We start from the raw sequence: 6,754 nt of genomic DNA, 5'->3' as shown, positions 1-6,754 counted from the left end.
TGTCCTCTCTACACAACTACATGACAGCTTTGTAAAAAAAACAACGTTATGTTTTTTGTTTTGATTTTCTTCTGAGAACAAATTATTCCTAGGAACGAACATGTGTCCTTAATTTCAGCAAGGCTTTCGTCCATATGTTTTTGAACCCAGAGGTCGACGTCTGCCGCTGTGGACACACACGGGGACACAGATGCTGGGACTGGCTTTGATGATGTGTAAAAAGGAGGCATCGTTTAAGGTGACACACATCTGACTTATTGGGACTGGCGGTAATGATGCAGTTAACAAGGATATACGAACAAAACACACACACACGCTTCAAAAGAAGCAGGAAGGAAGCTTTTGACTTTAGCTGGCTCTTTTATGTCTTTGTGGTTTTATTATTTGTTGTCATTAAAGTTTTTTATTGTCGCTGTTTGCCCCGTTGTGTCTCTTGTTTCTGAGCCATTGCTTTTAGGGCTGTTTTTTTTTACTTCTTGTTTTTTATTGCGATATGATCCCTCTCTTTTCAATGAGCAGCTGTTCAGATTTGAACTCTCCCGAGACACTCTGATGTCTTTTTCTGTCTCTCTAAGGCCAGTAAACACTCTTCTGTCCTTCGCTGAAAAGGGAATAAATACGCTCTGTTTGTTTTTCGGGTAGGAATCTCCTCGAGGGGATGGCTCGCTTTTGAAAAGTCGACTCCACCCGACAAAAATGAAGTTAAAGTTTGCATAAGCTCAAGATGAATAGACGCCGACGAGGAGCATTCTGTCATCGTCCGCATTCACATCCGCATGAGTCGGTGAATTCAAATAAATGCCTCTTTCAACAACATCTTGTTCAGACTCCAAATGCTGTCAGTCTGGGCGTGGGTTGTGCATTGTACACAACCTAATATATCCCAATATCAAGCCAAAATTCTAGCATTTAATCATACAAAATGATTCCACAGATCGGCAGGAGCCACCTCGGTACTGGATGGACGTGGCTCCTGCCGATCTGTGGAATCATTTTGTATGATTAAATGCTAGAATCTCATGCTAGTGTTAGTTTCATTCGATTTTTGACTGTGTGTCACAGGCATAAATAAATAATTTAGCGCACTGCATTAACTTATTTCGGTGCATGCTCAGTATTCTTTAATCAAATTTCTTTCTTTCTTTTTTTTTTTTTTTACTGATGAGTCATAATGTCAGAGTAGTTCCAAGAGGCTGAGTTAAGCATTAGCATACATTACAATGCTTTCTATCCAGTGTGTAAAAGTGTGTCTGTAGGGGGGGTTGTGTGTGTGTGTGTGTGTGTGTGTGTGTGTGTGTGTGTGCCATCATGCTCACACTTCCAATAACCGCGGTGAACACAAAAGAGGACTTCTAGCAGTGTGTCATTCCAGAGCGAATACCAGGCCATAGCAACCTGCAGGAGAAAGAAACGGGGGAGTTGGAGTTAGCTTAGCCGCGCCGCAGTGATCGACCCCCGTGTGACCCTCCAGCGCTTCACAATCGCTCTCACCCAGCTGGAGATGAGGCCTGTGAGTGCATATGTGTGTGAGAGACAGAGTGTGTAAGGGGGTTATGGGTAGGCTAGTGAATGAAACCCAATCAGCTCAAGTTCCTGCTCAGCATGAGTCCCGGACACAGAGAGAAAGAGAGCTGCACAGAGAGAGACTGAGCGCTAGCGCTGCCATGACGAGACGAGAGGCCCTCTCACACTCTTGCTGTTAAACACACAATTTCTCTCGGTCACACACATTTCAAATCTGAGTGGTTGGAATAAAAAATAAAACACTTTTACCTCATAAAATGTAGAAAACGAAAGTTTTGGCCTGTAACGATTGCTAGTTCAGCTTAGCACCGGAGCTAACGTTGCTAGTAACTGAAGTAATGGAAGTATAACTGCCTGTTTAACCATGCACAAGCTAAACGCCTTCTAGATATGTACTGTATTATCACCTCATCCTTCGGCTAACTCCACAGAATCATCTTTGCTACCTGTCAAAATACGTAGCGGCCGTGTCTAAGCTAGCCTTTCGCACGAGCAACCAAGTGACTCTGATTTCACATTTATTTGTTTTGGGCACAAAGATGAATTCAGTGATGAAAAAAACACACAGAGTAAAGTCATTTACACAGTAAATCGTACATTTTGTCTAAAACAGTTACAATTTTTTAAAAAAGCTCTTCAGGCCATACTAACAAGCATTAACCGCTGCTAACGTTTTACTGTATTATGTCGAGTACAGACATCCGTTGCTTCTTTCTAACAAGAAAGTGAAAGAAAAAAAACAAACAAGACAATAGAAATTGTGATACGTATTATTATTCCAGTCGTACATTTAGATATTACATTTGTAGTGTGTGCTCAGCTACAGATTTAAACTTTAAAGATTTTCCTTTCCATACTTTGGCAATATTGTTCTTCATATAGTTATTTAAGTAAAGCTAGTTTGAATTGAACTGCTTTGACAGAAAGAGAAAGAGTTAGAGAGAGGGAATATTAAAGCGGCTGTGTGTGTGTATGGGGCTGTAATGCCCCGCTGATCTATTAGCATATCAGAATCGTCACGCAGCGTGGGGCTGCCACGCACACACACGCTGCTAGGTGGCACTTCTGAGAGACGCTACGCTCCCTTTGAAGGCGCGAGCAAGAGTGTGTTCTGAAACCCTTAGAACATCCGAAAAAAGCCAAAAAGTTCAAACTCAAAAAATATAGAGAGTGAGAAAAAAGCATAAAAGTTTTGCTTTTTCTTTACATTATATTATATTATTTTTCCATGTGTTTTTTTTTTCCAAGCGTTTCATCTTTTGCTCTCTCGTCTTTTAAAACTAACGATTTGAAAGGTGAGGTTTAATAATTCTCTGTGATGCTGTTTACAGGCTGTATCGACGGATCCTGCGGGATTCCCATTTGTAAATCGTCAGAAGGCGTAAAAAGTGATGCTAATTTTTTTTTTTTCAAAAAAATTAAGCGATTACACAAGTGACCATTACTCTGCACGAACAAAGGGTGAAATTAGAGCTAATTCATTCTGATTGGAAGCTACCAGCGACAACAAGGCCGGTGTATTACCGTTCTGTGTTACCTAAAGAGGCTAAAAAAAAAAAAACACCTAGCTTATCAGATTTTTTTAAATGAATAAATATTCAATCCAATATGAAATCTTTTATTCACTTTTCACCATTCATGTAAACCGAAGCCTTTCCAAGATGGCTAACTGAGTAAACAGTGACGTGTCAAATTCAACATAGCATACACAAAAGATAGCATGCTAACACACTTTATGCTTAGGCTTGTGTTGAACAGTAAAGAGAAAACGGTTGTGAGTGGGACCACGTGGTGTATGTAATTGTTTGATATCTTGATTCACAGCTTTATTCAGTCCCATGAGAATTTTGCATAATTTTTTGTTGTGATGATTGATTGTGGCTTAAAATTCTTTTGCTTGAATGTGTAACTACTCAAACTGGCAAAATGGCAACCACAAGATTCCTCCTTTAAACTTCTATCAGTGAAGACACCTACTGTATGGAACGACATTCTATGAGATCTTTCTATGTGTGTTGTGGTGACATCACAATCTGAGGTAATTTTGAAACTGAAACTCGAGTTAGTTTGAGTTTGTGCGCGTTCACAAAAAACGAGCCACAGTCTATTGCTCTCTTCTGAACGTCGGTCGCTAAAATAGTTAGCTAATGAACGTGAGTGAGAGACAAACAGCTTGGCAGAAAAATAACATCACGCCATCTTGCACTAACCAGCATCTTCATCAGGCATAGAGCCTTTATTTTCATTTGCTGAAAAAAAAAAAAAAACAGGTCAGATTTCTCTCCTCTCTCTTCTTTCACCCCCTCTTTTTTCCCTTACTTTTTTTTTCAGGGTTAGCCTTGAAGTTGGTCTCCCATCAGTCACGAAGCGCAGCTCTATTGACGGACTCCGGGGTGGGTATTGACGGCTCCATAATTTGGGCAGGGGAGTACAAAAAAGCCGTGCCCCCTGCTGTGCCCAGCACGGCACCACGGGCAGCGGGAGCCCTCGCATTTTATTAGCCTGGGAGTGCAGCAAATAAAGCACATTCAGCCAGCCACTGATCTCTGTCACCGAAACAATACCGCCGTATCTCACGGCGCTCCCTCGCTCACTCTTTCACACACACAAGGAAAGAGAGAGAGAGATTGTCTAACTCTATTCTCAGCTCTACTTTCATGCGGTTCTTTTTTCTTCTCTTGTTCATCTGTCTTCTGTACTTCAAATATTAATCAATCTCCATCTCACAGTCTTTCTCTCATTCTGCCTGTACCTTTCACTCATTTGCGCCAACCTCCAACGCTCACTCTTCTCATCGTGCGGCTCTCGTGGTTTCTTTTCCACTGGCTTTGGCCTAATATATTGCAGCTCACTAAAAACAAGCAATATAAAAAAATTGTACAGTAAATATCATAACAACTAGCTTTAACCTTTCTGGGATCTTTTCTGTATATAAACATGAAGTTCAGCTGATAATGAAATGCCACTTAGTGTCCAGAGTTTCTTTCTTTCCAGTTGGTTTATCCCTGAAGCTACAAGCTAGTGTAGCTAGAAAGTAAACACATCTTATGCTAGTTTAGCAAAGCTGGTATCATCCTGCTCGAAGAAGCCAGTAGGAAACCAAGGAATGTTTCTGCAACAGTCTATCACCTGCTCCTACTAAAGCGCGGGCACACACACACACACACACACACACACACACACACACACACACACACACACACACACACACACACACACACACACACACACACACAAATGGTTAAACTTAGAAAACAATGAATTATTTTAAATTTCATTTTTGAACATGAGTTCATTATCCAAAACTTGTCAATTAAGTTAAAGAGAAGATATAAATTCACATAATATTAATCAGGTTTTACAGCGACACACACACACACACACACACACACACACACACACACACACACACACACACACACACACACACACACACACACACACACACACACACACACACACACACACATACACATGCCTACACACATTAGGGTGAAGTTACAAAAGTCACAGAAGTGAAGTGTCTCAATAACTTTGGCGTCTCTCTGTCCATTAAAAGTAAAGGTCCAGACAAACAGACAGAGGGCAAGGGGCTCGATTTTTTACACCACATGGTGTCCTTCTAAAATATTATTGGTAAAAGGATCCTGCCTATAACATACTCTGTGTGCATGTGTGTGTGTGTGTGTGTGTGTGTGTGTGTGTGTGTGTGTGTGGGTGGGTGTGGGTGCACGCATGCTCACTGAAGCACTACTCCACACACTGAGACAACTGTGTAAACAGTGACATGAAACGCCCCTGACCTGACCCGGGGGATTTCGAACATGCACATGCTTGTTCATGTCTGATGAGCGGACATGACCAACCTTTGGTTTCCTGTTGTTCTGTGTATGTTGTGTAGCTCAGGTGTGCTTTCTCACACGTACATTCAGAATGCTTTTTGGACCAGGCTTTGATCTTCAATTTAATTGCAGCTTTTTACATAAGCATCGAAACAGATTCTGTTCCTAATAGGCAAGCCGGAGGTGTAGGCTGTAAGGAAAAACTCCCTGAGATGATATGAAGAAGAAACCTTGAGTTGGGTGATTTGGAACATTTTGGTGACACTGGACAGGAAATAATGTAAATGTAAATAATGTCCTTTCTACAACAATTTGTAGTCAAGTGGAAATAAACAACCAAGTAACTAACAGATCAGCGCAAATTTTGACTTCACCATAGACCCAACACAAATTTCCTCCTTTCGAGGGCCTTAAATGATCGTTGATGATGACCCGAACAGAAAGCTGACTGACGCAAAGGTAGCTCAAAGACGGCGTGACAGTCTCCGGGCGGCCCCATCCGCAGCAATCCCATGAGTCACGGGCTGTACATGCAGATCTATCCCCAGCAGAGTGTACGCCAGGCGACGGGACTCCAACCTGGGCTAAGGCATCAATGGCCATAAAGATCATCAGCATCCAATGATGTGGGAGCCTCACTGATTGAAGGAAGGAGTCTCGAGTTTCAACGAAGGTGTAGAGAAAAAAAGTATAACTAAATCTACTAGTCACGGACCCTGCAAACATAGTCACGGACCCTGCCATACGTTCAGTTTGAAAAAAAGGACAGCTGCTTTTTCACATAAAATTGGCGGCGTAATTCAAAGTCAAAGACGGCAAAGAACTGATCTACTTGTAATTATCGAGCAGGAGTGCAGAGTAATTACAGTAAGCGCATAATTAGCATAAATGGATAATTTTCTCTATCAGGTATTAAACCTTTATAGGGAGTTGAGACTTTAAAAGCTTTTCCCAGATGATTTTTATAATAAAAACGATAATAATGTTGAACAGAGACAATTTATAAAGTATCAGTATATAGAATATATAAATCAGTACATAGAAAAGAAGAAGCGTTTATTTGTCACATATCGAAATATAAAGTGAAGTGACATACGGCTAAGTACGGTGACCCATACTCAGAATTCGTTCTCTGCATTTATCCCATCCAAGTGCACACACACACATACACACACACACACACACACACACACACACACACACACACACACACACACACACACACACACACACACACAGCAGTGAACACACACCCGGAGCAGTGGGCAGCCATTTATGCTGCAACGCCTGGGGAGCAGTTGGGGGGGATTCGGTGCCTTGCTCAAGGGCACCTCAATCGTGGCCGGCCAGAGACTCGAACCCACAACCTTTGGGTTAGGAGTTAGGAG

The sequence above is a fragment of the Tachysurus fulvidraco genome, chromosome 14 (assembly GCF_022655615.1).
Source record: "Tachysurus fulvidraco isolate hzauxx_2018 chromosome 14, HZAU_PFXX_2.0, whole genome shotgun sequence".
Lineage (NCBI taxonomy): Eukaryota > Metazoa > Chordata > Actinopteri > Siluriformes > Bagridae > Tachysurus > Tachysurus fulvidraco.
The sequence above is the reverse complement of the archived record's forward strand: the minus strand, read 5'-3'. Positions refer to the sequence as shown.